Raw genomic sequence first — 20,702 nt, 5'->3', positions numbered from 1 at the left:
CTGAAAGGCTAGAAAAGAGGTCCCAACCCTTTTTATGCCATGGACCCCTACCATTAACTGAGGGGTCCATGGACTCCAGATTGGGAACCCCAGACTTAGAAGATTGTTGTATGTTGAATGAGCTGATAGAGGAAGTGGATGAGGCAGGTACATTAACAACATTTAAAAGGCACTTGGACAGGTACACAGACAGGAAAGGTTTCGAGTGATATGGACCAAATGTAGACAAATGGTCCAGCTTAGATGGGAATCTTGGCAGGTGTGGGCTGAAGGACCTGTTTCATTGCTGTGTGACTCAATGACGTGAACTTTTGAACCAATAACGTAAGTTATTGAGTAGTGGATGTGGGGAAATATTCCATCAAAGAACATAGTTATAATCTGGAAGTCACTGCCTTAAGGGTGGGGCAAACAATCATAAAGGAATTTTAGAGAGAAAACAGAAAGAGCCTGTGTACAAGACCAGACAGATTGCTCTACAAAGAGTCAGGCTTGATGGGCGGAATAGTCACCTGTTTGTTGCAATAATTCCAGGACTGTTTGTTCTATTATGTGACCAGCTGCTAATTCGAAATTTGGAAAAGATTTGCATTGATTCTATTGTATTTCTTTGTTCTACTGTGAGTGCCTGCAAGAACATGAATCTCAGAGCGGTATATAGTGACATATGTGTACTTCGATCATTTACTTTGAGCGTTGAACTTAACTACGATACTTTCTGTCCTGTGTAATTGTGAAGTCATTTTGTTTTTAATATTCCGTCTGGTAACTAAAAGGTTAGGAAGTTGGGTGAATCCGATGGCCAGGAGCAGGGTCTAAATTTGCCGCTGAGGAAGTATGGTTGGTCACTATAAATCTTCATGTGGACTCCAGTGACAGTAGCACTACTCTACTGTGTAGTTGCATTATAACTTATTAAAAGGGCAGATCTGATTGCTTGCACTGTGAGAAAGAAATGCTGAGAGCGTAAATCCTGCGCCGATGAGCGAGCTTTGAACACAGCACGGCATTCGGATAATTTTAATTCTCATTTAACAGGAGGCCTCGCTCTTCAAGCTGACATCTTGTAAAGGCTGTGCTCGTTCATATCTCTGGCTCTTGGTGAAGATGATTTGATGAATGTTAAGCCCGGCCATTCATGAGCAGCTGAGAGAGCGGCGCTGCATTTTCTATATTTAGCGCAGTTGCTATGGTGGAAGTGTTCTGGAGCCTGGTCTGCCTCCAGCAAAGCGAGTCTAACATGGCAGGGTGCACGCCGCAGATTCTTACCTCTCTCTGCCTGGACTGGTTGCCAGAAGGAAGCACTGGCTCGCGACTTTATAAATAAAACATTTCTCCTTTTCGCGTCAATTCAATCAACGCATTCAGACCAATAATATTTTAAAGAATCTCCCTTCTTTCCGCAACCGCCTTTCCAAGGACTGTTCCACTGTTTGTAGGTGGGATTCCGAGGAGTTTCCCATAGTTACCCCTAGTTCCATGGAAGACACTGCTAGTTCTTAATATAATTCAGTGGAGATCTTGTACGAGTTACCAGTCCCCATGAACATGAAAAAATGTGGGCGATATTTCTAAAATAGATGAACTATTTCCTTATTTAACACTGAAGTATAGTAGTATAGAAAATTGGTTCCTTGCTCAGGTTACATGAATTGAAAATGGAGGGTGTGGACTATTCTGTTCTAAAAGGTACATCTTCCCCTCCCCTCTGTTTACTATAAGAGTTACCAGCTCTGATACCTCCCCACCAATCCCGCTCCAGGCATGCATTTCCTGCAACCTTGTTGAAGTGTTGCAACTAGCTCTGCACCCCTTCCCTAGCCACCATTCAGGGACCTAACCAGTTCTCCCAGGTGATGAATTCCCCAGTTATTCATTGCATCCGATGATCCCAGTGCGACCTTCTCTACGTCTGTGAGCCCGGATGTAGACTGGGGCACCATTTCGTCCAGCCCCTTCACTCTCTCTGTTGTTCCAGCTGGGATCTCCCAGTGGGTGAGCCAATTTAATTCCACTTCCTGTCCCCACACCAATGTGTCTGTCTGTGGCCTCTTCTACCAAGCTAGAAATCAGAGGAACATCACCTTATATTCCACCTGAGCCTTTTCCATCCTAATAGCATGAACATTGGATTCTCAGACTTTCACTATCCTCTCCCCTCTACCACTTTCCTGCTATTTTTTCCTTTCTCTTTCCCTCCTGACCCACTGGCCTCAATCATCCTATCTCTTTCCCATCCACTCACCATCTGCATATCACCCACAGGTTCCTTTTTCTCCTTATTCCACCATCCTGTTCCATCAGATTCCTTCATCACCTCCACTTGTAGCCTGCCAGCTCCTTGCGTCATTCCCACTCTCTCCCTCCCTAGTCTTCCCTTCTCACTTGGATCCACCTATCACCTGCCACTTCTCTACCTTTTCAGGTGTAAGGTCACCTTTGGGCAAGGTGTAGCACCTACTTAGCCCCTCCCCTCCCCACCCCAATCAGGTTCATGTTGAGCAGGTGGTGGATATCTAACTTAATCTCAATATATCAATGCAGCTACAAAGAAGGCACAACTGTGGCTATAATTCATTAGGAGTTTGAAGAGATTTTCTATGTCACCAAACATAGCTGCAACTTTCTACAATGGACTGCAGACAATTTAACTGGTGGCAACACTGTTATGGGGAGGCCACTGCACGGGGTTGAAATAAGCTGCATTGAGTTGTACGTTCAGTCTGCTCCATCATGTGCACTAGCCCTCGTAGTACCCAGGACATCTTCAAGGGGTGATGCCTCAGAGGTGGCATCCTTCATTAAGGACAGCCATCACCCAGGATGCGCCCTCTTCTCATTGCTACCATCAGGGAGGAGGTACAGGAGCCTGAAGGCACACACTGAACAGTTCAGGAACAGCTTCTTCCCCTCACACACACTTTAATTCATGTTTTGTTTCTGTTGTTGTGTATTGCAATGTACTGCTGCCACAAAGGTGACAAACGTCATGACATATATCAGTGATATTAAATCTGATTCTGATCTCAAGTCTCTACACTACCATGACGGCAGGAGCCAATCTGAGTATTGGTAATGCCTGTCTTGTAAAAATGCTGCCCTAAAGAGGGCAATGCAAACATTTTGCAGGAACTATCATGGTCGTGGAAAGACTAGACCGCCATATAGCAAACTAATCCACCCTCTTCCAGTCTAGATGAAGGGTGTCAACATGACAGGTTGACTGTCCATTTCCCTCCATTGATGCTGCAGGACCCGCCAAGTTGCTCCAACTCTTTCGTGCGATGCTGTCTTCTAAACTAGTGGTATCTCAGGAAGTAGGAATGAAACTGCTCCGGAGGTGTTGCAGATTATAACACGTTAAGGAGGTGGATGTGATTTATGCTTTTGTTATTGATGATGGAATTGCATCTCAAAGCAATATTTGCCCTTTTTTAAAAAAAAATTGTTTTATGCTCAGTGTTCCTCAGTCATATCGTTTTCATGTAATGAACATATAGAATCAGGAGGCAGCTCTATAAAATACTGCTTAGACCATACGTGGAATATTGCATTCAGTTCTGGTGGCCTCATTGAAGGAAGGTTGGGAATTGAACCCTAATCGCTGGAAGACTGATTTATAGTGTGACTGCCTGCCCTGTTGCACTTCATCCCTAACCTAGACTGAGTCATCGGGTCATACAGCATGGAAGCAGGCTCTTCTGCCTAACTCATCTATGCCAACTTTGTTGCCCAGTCAGCTAGTCCCATCTGCATGCATTTGGCCCATAGTCCTCTATATCACTCCTCTCCATGTACTTCAAGTGTTGCTAATAGAACATAGAATGTTACAGCACAGTGCAGGCCTTTTGGCCCAATATTGTGCTGACATTTTAACCTCATCAATCTAACCCTCCCCTCTCACATAGCACTCCATTTTTCTACTATGCGTGTGCCTGTCTAAATCTTTTAAGTGTCCCTAATGTATCTGCCTCTACCACCACCCCTGGCAGGGTGTTCCATACATCTACCACGCTCTGTGTATTAAAAAAACATGCCTCTGATCTCCCGTGCCCCCCCCCGATACTTTCCTCCAATCACTTTAAAATTATGCCCTCTTGGATATAACTTTGCTTTCTGTCGCCCACTCGGCCACTCTTGTGGCAATATCTTCCAAATACACGCCACCCTTTTAAAGAAACTGCTGCCCCAGATGTCCCCTATAAATCTCTTGTCTCTGATCTTAAACCTATGCCGCCTTGTTTTTAGCATCAGCTTGTCTGTGCCCCTCATGGTATTGTATACCTGTCAGGTCACCCCTCAATCTCATGGAGCAGAGGTTCCCTACCTTTCTTATGCCCTAGACCAATACCGTTAAGCAAGGGGTCTGTGAACCCCAGGTTGGGAACCTCTATCCTAGAGGGAATAAAATCCTAGTCTATGCAACCTCTCCTTGTAACGGAAGTCCCCAAGTCCAGCCAACATCCTGGTAAATCTTTTCTGCACTCTTTACAGTTTAATCACATCTTTCCTACAATAGGATGACAAAACTGTACACCATACTCCAAGCGAGCCCTCATCACTGTCTTATGACTGTCATAACTTACTGACTCCTCTACTCAGTTCTCTGACTGATGAAGACCAGCGCGCCAAATGTGATGTTGCTTTCATTGAACTATGCACTTGCACTCCTCGGTCCCTCTGTTCAATAATACTCCTCATTCATACCTGCAAATAATCTCAAGCCCGCTGTATCCTTTTGGCAGTGTTCTACACAGTCTATAACATTGCTGATGTACATGCCCACATGGACTGTCCCTTCTATGGCTGTCAATACATCAAAATGATGAAAGCCTTTTACAGTGTAGGCATGCAGGAATCCATAGTGTGAACTTCTGTGTTAATGTTAGAGCTACTCAGTCAGGAGCAAAAACAAGAAGCATTCATAGGTTACAAAAAAATGAGTGTAACCTTTTCAGCTTTATTTTTAAGAAAGAAGGTTTTATTTATTAAACTGCATTCTGACCGGCTGCATCACCATCTGGTCTGGGGATGGTGGGTTAGTCTACTCTACAGGACTGAAGTAAGCTGCAGAGAGTTGTAAAATTAGTCAGCTCCATCATGGGGATTAGCCTCCACAGTATCCAGGATATCCTCAAGGAGCAGTGCCTCAGAAAGGCAGCATCTGTCATTGAGGACCCCATCACCCAGGGCATGCCCTCTTCTCAATGCTACTATCAGGGAGGAGGTACAGAAGCTTAAAGGTGCACACTCAATGATTCAGGAACAGCTTCTTGCCCTCTGCCGTCTGATTTCTGAATGGACACTGAACCCATGAATGCTACCTCACTACATTTTTATATCTATTTTTTGGACTATTTATTTAATTCAACTATTTAATATACTTAAATTCAGTTTTCTTTTTTTTCCCTTTCTGTTATTGTGCTGCACTGCTGCCACAAAGTTAACAAATTTCACAACATATATAGAAGTGCTGTTAAACCTGATTCAGATTCTGATTCTGCGTGACCTTTAAAATAAAGGAACTGGTTCCCTTTATTGCATTATATTTATAATGGATAGTTCATTGAACTGATAATAACCTAGGTACCGCAGTATATAAGCAGAATATGTGTTCACAAAGATCCAATATATTGTTGCTTGAGAATGGTGCTGTGTTGTGCAATTTTGTGCATGATTTATTAAGTTCTAAACACAACCCCTTTCCCTTCACTCAACATCCCAACTAATGAAGACCAACATACCATATACCTCCCTGACAGGGTTGCTAAGAAGGTGTGTTGACCTTCATTCATTAGAGGATTGAGTTCAAAAGCCACAAGGTAATATTACAGCTCCATCGAACGCTAGCTAAACCACACTTGCAATATTGCATCCAGTTCTGGTCGCCTCATTATAGGAAGGGTGTGGAAGCTTTAGAGAGGGTGCAGAGGAGATTTACCAGACAGTATGCCTTATGTGGATAGGTTGAGAGAGCTAGGGCTATGTCTTTGGTGCGAAGGAGGATGATAGGTGACCTATTGAGGCATAGATGGAGTAAATTCTCACCTCTTCACTTTAATTACTTTCACTAGTGGAATGTTGACCTCCTGATCGTAGTTGCTCCCTGTTAGGTCATATATTAGGATACTGAAAGCAGCTTTCCCACAAAACAGCATAGTTCAAAGTACATTTATTATCATGCAGTATACAACCTTCAGATTCGTCTTCCCACTGGCAGCTATGAAACAAAGAAATACCATGGAACTCATTCAAAGGAAACATCAAACACATAATACACAAAGAACAAATTGTGCAAACGGCAAAAAATGAGTGAAAAACACAAATATTAAATGTCAAACCAGAGTCATTGAAATAGTCTAGGAATGCTCAGCTCAATTTAGTGCTGTCATCTGTTGATTGCAGGCTGCGGTGCGAGACCATCCCAATAAAAATTGCACAAAATAGCAATAAGAAAGGAGTAATCAGAAAGTCATAACATGACCTGCAGTGTCCAATTCACAAAACGCATCGATGAAACTTTCCCCAAGGCCCAAGGCTCTGGGTGCTTCGAGCAAGAGGAAGAGAGAGACCAGTCAAATGCAGGTACCCTTCTCCAGCAGCAGCAAGTGAGAGAGAGGCACACAAAATGGAGCCAGACAGCGCTGAACACCTGCTTGCCTTCTGCTCTTGTCTTTGTTGATTTCAATCTTGCTCCACACTTAGATCAGAAAGAAATGGAGTCAATCGTGGGCTTGCATCACATTTTCGGTCTATTTGGTCTCCAGGCTGCACGCTCTGCTTCAATTCTCACCAAACTCCCTTGGAGACGGCAAAGCACCATATCGCTTGTTCAGCCCAAAAATACACTGTCAAAATGTAAATCACAGTTCCAGTAGAAGAAGACTCATAGTTGAAAGAAGTAAAAAAAGAAAAAATAGTTTTGTGAACTGTCTGAAGTACGTCATCTACACTGAACTAACTAATGTTGCTGAACAGTTTCTAACTAGCATCAGAAGTGTGCACTTCTATGGCTGTTTGAAACTACACAGTGCTTAGGATGCACAGTTTTTAAATGGCATTAGTTGCATGGGCTTGTGTTCAAAAAGCAGCATTTTTTTCCACTGGTTGTTGGCGATTAATAAGCATTAAGACAATTCAGAACTGTTTTGTTCACTGCAGATTCAAGCATTCAGGCTTGGATGCCAGAAACAGCCAAGAGTGAAAATGAAATTATTTCACTACTTCAAGTTAGGAACTACAAAGAATTTGAAGGTATCTACAGTCATCTTGAATGTTGCAATGAAAATGAAGACTTGGAGGTCACAATTGTTGAAAATTGTATGAAGACAGTCCGTTATCTACACTAGTTGTTTACGCCGATTTTATTCAATTTACGGTTAATCAAAAGAACACAGCAGATGAATTCCTCTGTCAATAACTATAGAGAATGAATACAATAACTATAGGGAATGCACTGTAGCTGTATTGATGGTGTCCTAATTTGTTCTGTATTTCATTTAAATACATAATTTGTTACTCAGTTAAATGGTAGAGTATCTTTTTTTAATCTCTTTAATTATTTGCATGAAACTCCGGCTCATTGGAGCAGCCGATTAATTGGGCCAAATTGTATCGGCCTTGATTGTGTTCTAATTAACCAGAATCTACTGTATATGTAAAATACAGAGGTAGTGCAAACAGAGGGCAAAAATAGTGAGGTAGCGTTCGTGGATTCATTGTCCGTTCAGAAATCTGATGGTCGACGGGAAGAAGCCATTCCTAAAACATTGAGTGTGTGTCTTCAGGCTCCTGTACCTCCCCTCTGAAGAGGGCATGTCCTGGGTGGTGGAGGCACTTAATGCCAGATACCACCTTTTTGACAATGTCCTCAACAGTGCGGAGGCTAGTGCCCATGAGAGAGCTGGCTGAGTTTACAACTTTTGCTGCTTTTTCTTATCCCACCACTGTCGTGACATCAGCGAACTCGACAGTGCGATTGCTTGGGTGTTTGGAGCTGTATGTGAGCACAGTGAGTTGATTGTGGGTAGGCTGGTGCCAGTGATTCTTTGGTCAGTTTTAACTACCCATTGTAGACTCCTGAAGTCGCTCAGAAGTGAGGAGTGCCAGCTACAAGTCTTTTTCTCCAGAGTACGAACGACTGCAGGCTGTACACTGAATTAATTAATGTTGCACCAAGCATGAGAGATGGCTGCTCAACGTAATGTGATTAAATTTCCTCCGCACAGCTTTGTGGCATAAGTTCACCAAACTTCTTGGTCATTGTTCATCACTCAGTCCCATGTCCAGGAACTTGTCAGTCAAAGCCTTTAGGCAGCTGGGATCTTCTCAACATCGCTACCTTTTCATGGTTTGATCCAAACCAGGTAATTCACCATAAATCTGAAACATCTCACCATGGGAGAAGGACATTTCTTAATGTGAGCAACGGGCACTTCTTCCTTACCCTCGTCCCATTTAAGGAAGACAAATTCCCATCTTGGGCAGCACAGTAGCGTAGCGGTTAGGAAATGTTATTATAGTAACAGTGACCCAGGTTCAATTCCTGCCACTCTCTGCAAAGAGTTTAATGTTCTCCCCATGACTGCGTGGGTTTCCTCCGGGTGCTCGGGTTTCCTCCCACATTCCAAAGACATAACGGATGGTAGGCTAATTGGACAAATGGGTATAATTGGGTAGCACAGCTCCATTGGGCAGGAAGGGCCTGTTACCATACTGTTTCTCTAAGTAAACACAACAAATTAAAACAAAAATAAAGCTGTTTTGTCCATATTGCGTCCTACAAAATAACTTTATTTTTCTTTTACAGATGGCATTCCTGGTTAATGAGAGGAAAATCAATGAAGCCTCTACACATGAGAGAAGAAAGAGTGAATTCAGGAAGGAAGCTGTTTTTGCAAATGAATCCAATTATTTGGAAATTCTACAGTGTTCAGATGCAGCTAACACTTAACTACAGACTTAATAGAATCTGTCAGATGTTATAGAACATAACAGGAAAACAAAAGAACCACAGCAAATCAGGCCCCTTTCCTAACACCCATTCACATACCAACTCAGACATACAGACAGCCTAATGGGCCTCCAGCGGACTGGCAGGCTTGTAGCCCATGGGTCTCTGAATTGCCCTGTAGACTTCAGACTCGTCAACTGAGGGCTTCAGCCATTGGACTTTGACTTCTGGACTTCTGATCGACTTTTGTGCTTTGATCTTCAGCATGGAACCCAGGACTGGCCGATGACAGGACCCTGAACTCCAGACGCGCCGATGTTGGGACCCTGAATTCCAGGCCTTAGACACTGGACTCACTGCCTTGTGTACCTAGAGGTCACGAGTGTCTCCTGCACACACGGTCATCTGATTGTGGGACCCGCTCACCAGCCCGACTCCATGGATGTGCTTCATCAGAAGTTGGCACTGAGAGCTCCCCCAAACCTTCATTATTCCAAGGCAAACAAGCACATCTCCAGTCCAGCCATGCAGCTTGAATCAGTCATCCCTGAACCCGTCTTAGTATGCCTCTGCCCTATCCACAGCCCTCACACCTGCAGAAATCAGAATTGGCCTCAGACCTCCAGTTGTGGGCCCACTGTTGGTTTGATCCAACAGCCTTGCAATCACAAATGGTTTTTGTCCTCCAGACTCCTGGTTAAGAATCCCAGGATCCCATATAATTTAAGAAGCCACGCTCTCAATGTGTCATTGTTGTGTTCAAGAAGTGCATGTCTGAATGGCTGCCATTAGAATCTATTGAGACAAGCCCAAAGTTTCTGATAAGCAAGATGTGTTTCTGATTAAATAAATATTTATTTAAGAACTTACAATCCCATAGTCTTTTCTATAAATTTCCTTTTCCAAAGCTTGTCATAAACTACAGTTGCTAGCCTGATATATTTTAGCATATTAAATACAAGGTAATACACAATGATGGAAATGCAGGATTGGAAACACAGAAATTGCAATGCTCCACACACATAAACATTAGGTGTTCCACAGAGTGGTATTGAATTTTGGATAAGAAGCCCAAAACTGCTCACAATTCTCCAAGAGTGGCCTGGCCAATTCCTTATAAAGCCTTGGCATTTGTCCTCTCAAAATGAATGTTAACATTGCATTTGCCTTCCTTACCACTGACTCAACCTGCAAGTTAACCTTTAGGGAATCCTGCATGAGGACCAGAGGGTGTAAAATTCATTACCAAATATGCATGAGAAGCCTCAAATAACTATGAACTAAATGTGCATCTTTCTCTAAAGATGATTCAGCTTGTCAACCCTGATAAATGTAGGTGTCTGATACAATACCTGGTCACAGCCCTTTGGAGCAAGGCCAGGTGTAAGTATTGTCCAATTATCTTCCAGTGCATCGGAAGGTAGATCAGGTTTTTAGCTGGGACATGGGTCAACATCAATGTCACTCTTGGACATACCTAGATCAATTGTAGAATGAATTGGAGCTCCCTTTTCACTGCCTCATCAAACACTTCTGGGACAGGAACAGCATGAATTTAAGACAGTATATACTTCCCCCAATTAATCTCAGAATGGTTGTGTGACAGAGGAAACCACTGTCACATGTACTAGATCGAAGTGCAGTCCACCTGATCCTTCTCCCCCACCCGCTTCTTGCAGCCGCTGACGGTATCATAGATTAATACAGCAGGGAGACAGGCCCTTCAGTCCATCTAATCCATACTGTTCAAGATCTCCATCTAAGTTAGTTCCATTTGCCTGCATTTGGCCCATGCACACCTAACCTTTCCTATCCGAGTGTTTTTTAAATGTTGTCATTGCACCTGCCTTAGCCACTTCCCCTGGCAGCTCGTTCCATATATCCACTACCCCTACAGTCTCCATAAGACATAGGAGCAGAATTAGGCCATTCAGCCCATTAGGTCTGCTGATCTGTCTCCCCTCTGCCCCATTCTCCTACCTTCTCCCTGTAACCTTTGACACCCTGACTAATTAAGAACCTATCAATCTCCATTTTAAATGACTTGGCCTCCACTGCCATCTCTGGCAATGAATTCCACAGATTCACCACCCCCTGATTGAATAAATTCCTCCTCATAACTATTCTGAAGAGACATCCCTCTAGTCTGAAGCCATGTCCTCTGGACCTAGACTCTCCCACTATTGGAAATAACCCCTCCACGTCCACTCTAATATCATTATCATTATGTGACATGTCATGTGGCATGGGTGATCATGGTCTCCCATCTGTCTCTATCCATCACCAAGATTGTTTTTGGCAAATTTTTCTACAGGATTGGTTTGTCATTGCCTTCATCTGGGCAGAGTCTTTACAAGACGGGTGACCCCAGCCTTTATCAATACTCTTCAGAGATTGTCTGCCTGGTGTCAGTGGTTACTGGACTTGTGATATATACCAGCTGCTCATACAACCATCCACCACCTGCTCCCATGGCTTCACATGACCCTGATCAGAGGCTAAGCAAGTGCTACATCTTATCCAAGGGTGACCTGCAGGCTAGTGGAGGGAAGGAGCACCTTGCACCTCCTTTGGTAGGTCCTATCTCCACTCTTCCACCATCCACTCTATGTAGGCCTTCCATAAGTTGCAAACAAAAGTTTTGGTCTAAGTAAACTCCTTCATCTAAATAACTATCCTCTTTCTTATCTACATGCTATCATAAGCAACTTCTAAACCATAATGGCAGTTAATCCAATACCTCTTGGTATCCCCTACTTCATTACTGTGAGTAATTTTGGGTCATATATCTAAAGAAGGATGTGCTGGCCCTGGAGAGAGTCCAGAAGAGATTGATAAGAAATATCTTAGGAATGAAAGACTTAATAGACGTCTCTGGGCCTGTACTTGATGGAATTCAAAAGAATGAGAGTGGGATCTCATTAAAGCCTACTGAATATAGAAATGCCTGGATAGAGTGGGCGTGGAATGCACATTTCCGATAGTGTGAGAGTCTAGGACCAGAGGGTGCAGCCTCAGAATAAAAGGATGTCCCTTTAGAACTGAGATGAACAGGGATTTTGTCAAGTGGGTGGTGAATCTGTGGAAATTATTACCACAGACAGCTGTGGAGGGTTCTGCTTAAAGTGGAGATTGATGGGTTCTTAATAGTAAAGGGGTTAAAGGTTACAGAGAGATGGTGAGAAATTAGGGTTGAAAAAATAAAATTGGCCATGATTAAATGGCCGAGCAGAGTCAATGGGACAAATAGCCTAAGTCTGCTCTTATGAGTAGAATTAAGCAATTTGGCCCACCAAGTCTGCTCTGCATTCAGACGTGGCTGATTCTTTTTTTCAATCTTGCTCTCCCACCATCTCCCTGTTTCAGTTGACTCCTCCACTTGTTATAAATACATTGATTCTATCACACCCAGCAACAAGTGAGCAGGAATATCTTCCAAAGCAATTATCAGGGAGAATGAAAATAAATCTCCCTTGCACCCTCTCCAGTATAATCAGGTCTCCCCTGTAATGCAGTGACAAGAACTGTACACACCTTATTGATCTATCCTGCTACCTTAAAGAGCTGCCGGATGTTTACGAGATATACTTTATTTATCACATGTACATCAAAGCACCTACAGTTTGCATCAACGATCAACACAGCATGAGGACATGCTTGGGGCAGCTGGCACTTCTGATGCCAAGATAGCATACCCACAATTTATTAACCCTAACCTGTATGCTTGGAATGTGGGAGGAAACTGGTGCACCCGAGGAAATCCAAGCAGTCATGGGAGGAGATACGGACTCATTACAGACAGAGGAGGAATTGAACCAAGGTCACTGGCACTGTAAGGCATTATGTTTCAGTGCTTTTCCTCCAGCTACTCAATACCCCATGTTTATGGCAGATTTGTCTACCTTGTTCTTCTTCCCAAGTGCATTTCTATGGATTAAATTTGTCAGTTTTCCACCGATTGACTGTGCCTTCTCCATCTTCCTGCAGTCTGAAGCTTTCTTCTTCACTGTCCATCACACTGCTTGTTTTACATATTTGCTGACTTATTTATTATGCCTTACATTAAAGTCATAGTCATAGAGTCATAAAGAGACACTCACCAGAGAAAGTTCAGTCATGGAAAGATACAGGATGAAAACAGGCACTTCAGCCCATCGAGTCTACACTGACCATCAATCACCCGATGACACTAACTCCGGTTAATCCCAGCTCTGTCAGCTCTGAAGACCCGCTCGGTCTTCAGAGCTGACAGAGCAGCAGCAGCGACAGGTAAAAGTAGGGGAGGTGGTTTATGCATCTACGTGAATCGATCATGGTGTACTAACTATACCATTGCTGACACTTATTGCTCTGTTGATCTGGAATACCTGATTACTAAGGGAAGACCTTTTTATCAACCGCGAGAGTTTACATGCATCATTGCTGTCACAGTTTATGTTCCACCGGATGCTAATGCTAAAGTAGCCATGAAAGACCTCAGTGTCGCTATTGGCAAGCTGCAGAGATTGCATCCAGACGGAGCCTTTATTGTTGTTGGAGACTTTAATCATTGTCACCTACGTACCGTGCTTCCAAGATTTTACCAAAATGTATCATGCACCACAAGGGCAAATAAAACCTTAGATTATGTCTACACAAATGTGGCTGACGCTTACAAAGCCACTACCCCTCCCCCACCTGGGATAGTCCGACCATCTTTCATTGTTTGCTTCCCAAGTATAGCCCGGTCATTAAACGTGTGAAACCCACAATGAAGATCTAGCTGGAGGGTGCTGACTCTGCTCTTCAGCACCAATTCCAGCACACAGACTGGAGCGCGTTTGCTGCCCATGCCACCACAGACTCTCAGATTAACATTGATTTATATACCAACTCTGTCCTTGAGCACATCAACAAGTGTGTAGATAGAGTGACATCACAAAGACAGATAAAAGTTTTCCCCAGTCAGAAGCCATGGATTGACAGAGAGGTTGGCCTCCTGCTCAAAGCCAGAGATTCAGCCTTCAGGTCTGGAGACCGGGAGGCTTACAGCTCAGCCAGCGCCAACTTGAGGAAGGGAATCTCTCAGGCTAAACACACATACAAACAGAGAATTGAGGAGCATTTCAACTCCTCGGACCCCCAGCACATGTGGCATGGCATACAGGTCACTACAGACTTCAAACCTCCTAGTACTGTGCCCCCTTCCAGCTCTGCTTCCCTCCCTGATGAGCTCGATTACTTCTACGCTCGCTTTGACCGAGAGAACAAGGAGGTCACCATCAAAGCGGATCTCCCACCTGGTGAACAGCCTCTCTCACTTTCCACCTCCGACGTTCGTTCCACCCTGAGCGGGTGAATGTACGGAAAGCAGCTGGTCCAGATGGAATACCTGGCCGTGTGCTCAGAGTCTGTGCAGGGCAGTTGGCCGGGGTCTTCATGGACATTTTTAATCTGTTCCTGGCCCAGGCAGTTGTCCCCACAACCTTCAAGATCACCACCATCATGCCAGTGCCGAAGCATTCCCCTGCCACGGGCCTGAATGACTTCCGTCCAGTTGCACCCAGCCTCATCATTGCAGAGTGCTTCGAGAGACTGTTCCATCACATCTGAAATCCTGTCTGCCCACTACCCTGGACCCCCATCAACTTGCCTATCGCACCAACAGGTCAACAGAGGACACCATCTCCACGGCACTTCACTCTGCCCTGACCTACCTGGACAGCCCCAACTCTTACGTCAGAATGCTGTTCATTGACTTTAGTTCAGCATTCAATACTGTGATCCCCTCCAAGCTGGTCACCAAACTTCGCCAGCTTGGTATCAGTGTATCACTCTGCAATTGGACGTTGGACTTTCTAACAGACCCCAATCAGTTAAGTTAGACAACCTCTCCTCCTCCACTCTCACCCTGAACACCGGCGTGCCTCAAGGCTGTGTGTTGAGCCCTCTTCTGTACTCCCTTATCACCTATGACTGCTTTCCTGTACATGGTTCTAACTCCATAATCAAGTTCGCAGATGACACCACGGTGGTTGGTCTGATCAGAGGGGATGACAAGACAGCATACAGGGACGAGGTCCAGCACCTGGCCGTGTGGTGTACCCACAACAATCTGGCCCTTAACACCCAGAAGACCAAGGAGATTATTGTGGACTTCAGGCATGTCAGGAGTCACACTCACATCCCCATCTACATCAACTGAACTGTAGTGGAGCGTGTATCAAGCTTCAAATTCCTTGGTGTCCACATTTCCGAGAATCTCACCTGGTCCCTGAACTCCTCCATCTGATCAAAAGGGCACAACAGCGCCTTTATTTCCTGCGGAGCGTGAAGAAAGCTCACCCGTGTCCCAGGATACTGACAGACTTTTACCGCTGTACCATTGAGAGCATACTCACCAACTGCATCTCAGTGTGATATGGCAATTGTCCTGTATTGGACCGCAAAGCACTCCAGCGTGTGGTGAAAACTGCCCAGCGGATTATCGGCACCCAATTGCCCACCATTGAGAACATATACCATAAACGCTGCCTGGGTAGGGCAAAAAGCATTATCAGGGATGCATCTCACCCTAACCATGGACTTTTTACTCTCCTCCCATCCGGTAGGTGCTACAGGAGCCTCTGCTCCCGCACCAGCAGGCACAGGAAGAACTTCTTCCCTGAGGCTGTGACTCTGCTGAACTTCACATCACAGCGCTAAGCAGTATTGTACCCATATTGTACTGTCTCAATACTTTTATATTTGTGTGTTGTAGTACTTTTTTATTCACAGTTATTTTGTAAATAACACTATTCTTTGCATTTCTGGTCAGATGCTAATTGCATTTCATTGGCTTTGTATCTGACCTCGGCACAATGACAATAAAGTTGAATCTAATCTAATCTAATCTTTTGTTCTCCCCATGTTCTTATCAACAGTCCCCACAACAGTTTCTACCCCTTACCTACACACTAGGGACAATTTACAATGGCCAATTATTCTGCTGACCCACACCTCTTAAGACCATAAGACATAGGAGCAGATGTCGGCAATTCAGCCTATTGAGTCTGTACTGCTATTCCATCTTGGCTGATTTACTTTTCCTCTCAACTTCTGCCTTCTCCCCACAACCTTGGATGTACTTACTAATCAAGAAACTATCAACCTCTAGGATGGTGGTGAATATTGGTAGGTCAGGTTGAGGTGTTTGATGTTGTGTTCACTGAGCTTGGGAATTAGCTTACAGTCATTTCATCACCAGTCAAGGTACTGTTCTCAGTGCGTACTCTGTGTGTCCTCTTTAACCTGTGTTGCAGTTCCCTGGGACACCCACAATGACCCTTCCATTGCCGGTACCTGCTGGGGGCTGCTTAAAAACAAGGCTACTCCCACTCCGTCTCTCAGGAAATACAGGCCGGGGAATGTACAGGACATAACATTTGCCCTCCACAGCCATATTCACCACCTTCTGGATAAAGAAGTTCCTCATCTATTCTAAATGGATGTCCTTCTGTTCTGCACTCTCTGGTCCTAGACTCTCCAGCTATTGGAAACATCCTCCCCAGGTCCATTTTATCTAGGTCTTTCAATATGGGAAGAAGCCAGAGCACCTAGAGGGAACCCACATGGTTACAGATAGAGCATGCAAACTCCACACAGACAGAATCCAAGGCCAGGATTGAACTGGGTCTTTGGAGCTGTGAGGGAACATCTTTACTAAATGTGCCAGTGTGCTGCCCTATATTAATATGCATTCCAGAAAGCACGGAACTGGGAGCTGGTCCCTGGGGAACTGTTCTGGTAACACCCTCCCAGTCAGGGAAATATGCAACCACCATTACCCTTTACCCGTTGCCACTGAGCCAGTTTGGAATCCAATTTATTTATTCAGAAATGCAGTGTGGAATAGGCTCTTCTGGCCCTTTGAGCTGCACCCCCATCACACCCCCACAGCCCCGACTTAATCCAAACCTATTCATGGGACAATTTACAATGACCAATTGACCTACCAGCTACGCCTTTGGACTGTAGGAAGAAACTGGAGGACCCAGAGAAAATCCATGCATTCCATGGGGGGACGTACAAACTCCTTTCAGAGGACACCAAGATTAAACTTTGAAATTCTGCTGCCCCATGCTGTAATTGTATCATGCTAACTACTATGCTACCGTGGCACCCTTTCACCCTCCCCCTGCGATCCCATGGGTATAGGAGTCCTGATGAAGGGTCTCGGCCCACATTGACTATATATTCCCCTCCATAGATCCACCCGACCTGCTGAGTTTCTACAGCATTTTGTGTGTTGCTCCAGCTTTCAAAGATTCAAGATTGAAAGCACATTTATTGTTGAAGTATGTACGCAGTCTACAATCCTGTGATTCCTGTGAAGGCAGCCACAAACCAAAGAAGCACAAGGAAACCATTCAAAGAAAACAGCAAACACCCCACGTGCGAAAGAAAGAGCAAATCACACAAATGGCAAAAACGAGTGAATAACACACAGGATATTAAACCTCGAAACAGTCTAGGGATGTTCAGTTCACCTTAGCTCTGTGTCATTTATTGACTACAGGCTGCAGGGCCAGTTCGCGCCGAGCGCCCTGATCAAATAGCACAAAATAGCAATAAAAGAAGAGTGACCAGAAACCAGAAACCAAGTAACATGAATTGCAGAGTCCTCTAAAAATGAGCCCACAGTCTTGAGCCACACCAACCAAACCTTGCCCAAGACCCAAGACTCATGCAGCGGCAGCGAGACAGAGAGGGTGACCGGTCAAACACAGGCAGACAGCGCTGAACACCTGCTCACCTTCTGCTCTTGCCCTTGCTGATTTCAATCTTGTGCAACACTTTAGTCAACAAGGAGCAACAGAGCCGACCGTAGGTTCATACTCCACCATTAGGCCGCACACTCTGTTCTCAAGCTCGCCGAGCTCCCCCTCAGTTGGCCCAAAAAACATCACAAAAATGTAAATTACTGGCTCCAATTGCACACAGTTTAGTAGTAGTAGAAGTATATTTAAAAGAAGAAGGTGAAGAAGAAGTAGCTTTGTGAATTGTCAGCAGGACACCACTGTTGGTCACTGGCGCTATCTTGATTTCAAGTACCTGCAGAATCTCCTGTGCTTATATCTTGCTATGGTTGACTTTAACTTTAAACTTCTAAGATAATTGAGTCGAATGCAGCAAGTACACACAGGCAAATATTTGTCCCATTGGTACCTTTTAGACTTACACTGATATCCCTTTAATACTTAATCCCTCCTATCTCTTTCCCTCTCATAAACCTTCCTGTTTGCTGATTCCTCCCCTGTCCTGCTCTCCAGTTTTAATAGCTGCTGATTGAAGTGTAAACACTTCCTGAATGCTGTCTGAGCCACGTACTTAAAGTACCTTCTGTTCAGATCAATCATCTGTCAACGTGAGAGCAGCAACCATGAAGAGTGTGAAGGAGAGAATAAGAGTGTAGCGGAAAGGGAAACTAGGAAAAAGGATATAGAGAAAGAACTAAAAGAAAAATGAATCAACAATCACGTGGGAATACCTTCCTTATTTTCACCACTCATATTTTGTTTTAAAGTTCAAAGCAAACTTTATGAACAAAATACGTACACGTCACCATACACAACCCTAAGATTTATTTTCCTGTGGGAATACTCCGCAAATCTATAGAGTAGTAACTATAACAGGATCAATGAAAGATCAACCAGAGTGCAGAAGACAACAAATTGTGTAAATGCAAATATAAATAAATAGCAATAAATAATGAGAGCATGAGATAACAAGATAAAGTTTCCTTAATGTGAGATCATTGGTTGTGGGAGCATCTCAATGGATGGGCAAGTGAGTGTAGTTATCCCCTTTTGTTCAAGAGCTTGATGGTTTGGGGGTAATAACTTTTCTTGAAACTGGTGGTGTGAGTCCTGATGACAGCAGTGAGAAGAGAGCATGACCTGGTTGGTGAGGGTCTTTGATGATGAATGCTGGTTTCCTGCAACACCGTTTCATGTAGACGTGCTCAATGTTTGGGAGGGCTTTGCCCACGATGTACTGGGCTGAATCCATTACTTTTGGAGGATTTTCCGTTCAAAGGCATTGGTGTTTCTAAATCAGGTTGTGATGCAGCCAGTCAATACACTCTCCATTACACATCAGTTTGTCAATGTGATTGGAGGTGATTGTCGATGTGATTTAGGTGATTGGAGGAAAGTACATGGGGAAATGTCAGAGGCATGTTTCTTTTACCCAGAGTGGAATGCCCTGCATGATGGTGGATGGTAGAGGCAGATACATTAAGAACATTTAAGAAACTCTTAGATAAGCACATGGATGATAGAAAAATGGAAGGAAAGGGTTAGATTAATCTTAGAATAAGTTAAAAAATTAGCACAACATTGTGAGACAAAGGGCCCTGTACTGTGCTGTAATGTTCCATATTCTATGTAAAGTTCGGGTAATGAGAACTGGTGATTTATCACTGCAAGCCTGGTTTGAAAGCTCATAAACTGATATACATAAAGTGGCAGGGTGAGGCACTAAGTCAAAAACATGAATCATACTCCAGATATCTACCGTATATAGGCTTGACTTTAACACTGAATCCACAAGACATCAGATTCCTTTCACAAGCAGAGTTCTGGAAATAATAACTATTTGCCATAAGCCTAACAATAATAATCTAATAGTCAGTCTACTAGGGCCTTTATCATTCATTCATAAAGGGCACCAAGGTAGCATAGTGCCAGCTGTAAGATCTGGGGTCAATTCTGCCTCTACTTGTAAGGGGTTGTATGTTTGACTGAATGGGTTTCCTCTCAGTCTTCCGGTTTCCTCCCACATTCCAAAGTCGTATGGGTTAAAGTTAATGAGTTGTAGCTATGCTATGTTGGCGCAGGATGCATGCTGATGCTTATAAGCTGTCCCCAACCCATTCCTCACTGATTTGAGGCAAAAGCACATTTCACTGTAGGTTTCGATGTACATGTGACAAATAAAACTAATTTTCTTTAATATTCAATCAAAGGATATGGGCTTTTCAGGCTGAGTCAGTATTTAGTTACAGTCACAGTCATAGTCATAGTTATACTTTATTGATCCCAGGGGAAATTGTTTTTTGTTACAGTTGCACCGTAAATAATTAAATAGTAATATGTAAATTATGCTAGGAAATAAGTCCAGGACCAGCCTATTGGCTCAGGGTGTCTGACCCTCCAAGGGAGGAGTTGTAAAGTTTGATGGTCACAGGCAGGAATGACTTCCTATGATGCTCTGTGTTGCATCTTGGTGGAATGAGTCTCTGGCTGAATGTACTCCTGTGCCTAACCAATACATTATGTAGTTAATGGGAGACATTGACCAAGATGGCATGCAACTTGGACAGCATCCTCTTTTCAGACACCACCGTCAGAAAGCCCAGTTCCATCCCCACAACATCACTGGCCTTACGAATGAGTTTGTTGATTCTGTTGGTGTCTGCTACTCTTAGTTGCTCTTGAGAAGGTAGTGCTGAGCTGACTTCTTGAACCATTCCTTGAGCTGTGGGTACTTCCACAGTGCCTTTGCAGAAGAGGTTTCCAGCAATGATGAAGGAGCAGAGATATGTTTCCAAGTCAGGGTTGTGTGTGGCTCTGAAGTTCCAGGTACCCTTGTCCTTCAACCAGTAGGGATGGTGGGTTTTGAAAGTTCTAGATGAGTAGTGTTGGTGTAGTGTATCCTGCAGCTGGTACAATCTGCTGCTACTGAGTCTCGGTGGTGGAGAGAGTGAATGGTTGTGGATGGGCTGACT

The 20,702-nt window shown here is 44.0% G+C and overlaps 1 protein-coding gene across 1 annotated transcript in view; it reads left to right on the top strand.

Moving 5' to 3' along the window:
- The window catches only part of purba (purine-rich element binding protein Ba), a 30,371-nt gene extending 21,277 nt beyond the window's left edge, over positions 1-9,094 (top strand). Inside the window, exon 2 of the mRNA XM_063057106.1 lies at positions 8,810-9,094. The gene's annotated coding sequence lies outside the window, so the exon portion shown is untranslated. The remainder of the gene's footprint in view (positions 1-8,809) is intronic.
- Positions 9,095-20,702: the final 11,608 nt, after the last annotated feature.

Source organism: Mobula hypostoma, chromosome 8 (assembly GCF_963921235.1).
Source record: "Mobula hypostoma chromosome 8, sMobHyp1.1, whole genome shotgun sequence".
NCBI lineage: Eukaryota > Metazoa > Chordata > Chondrichthyes > Myliobatiformes > Myliobatidae > Mobula > Mobula hypostoma.
The sequence above is the reverse complement of the archived record's forward strand: the minus strand, read 5'-3'. Positions and strand labels throughout refer to the sequence as shown.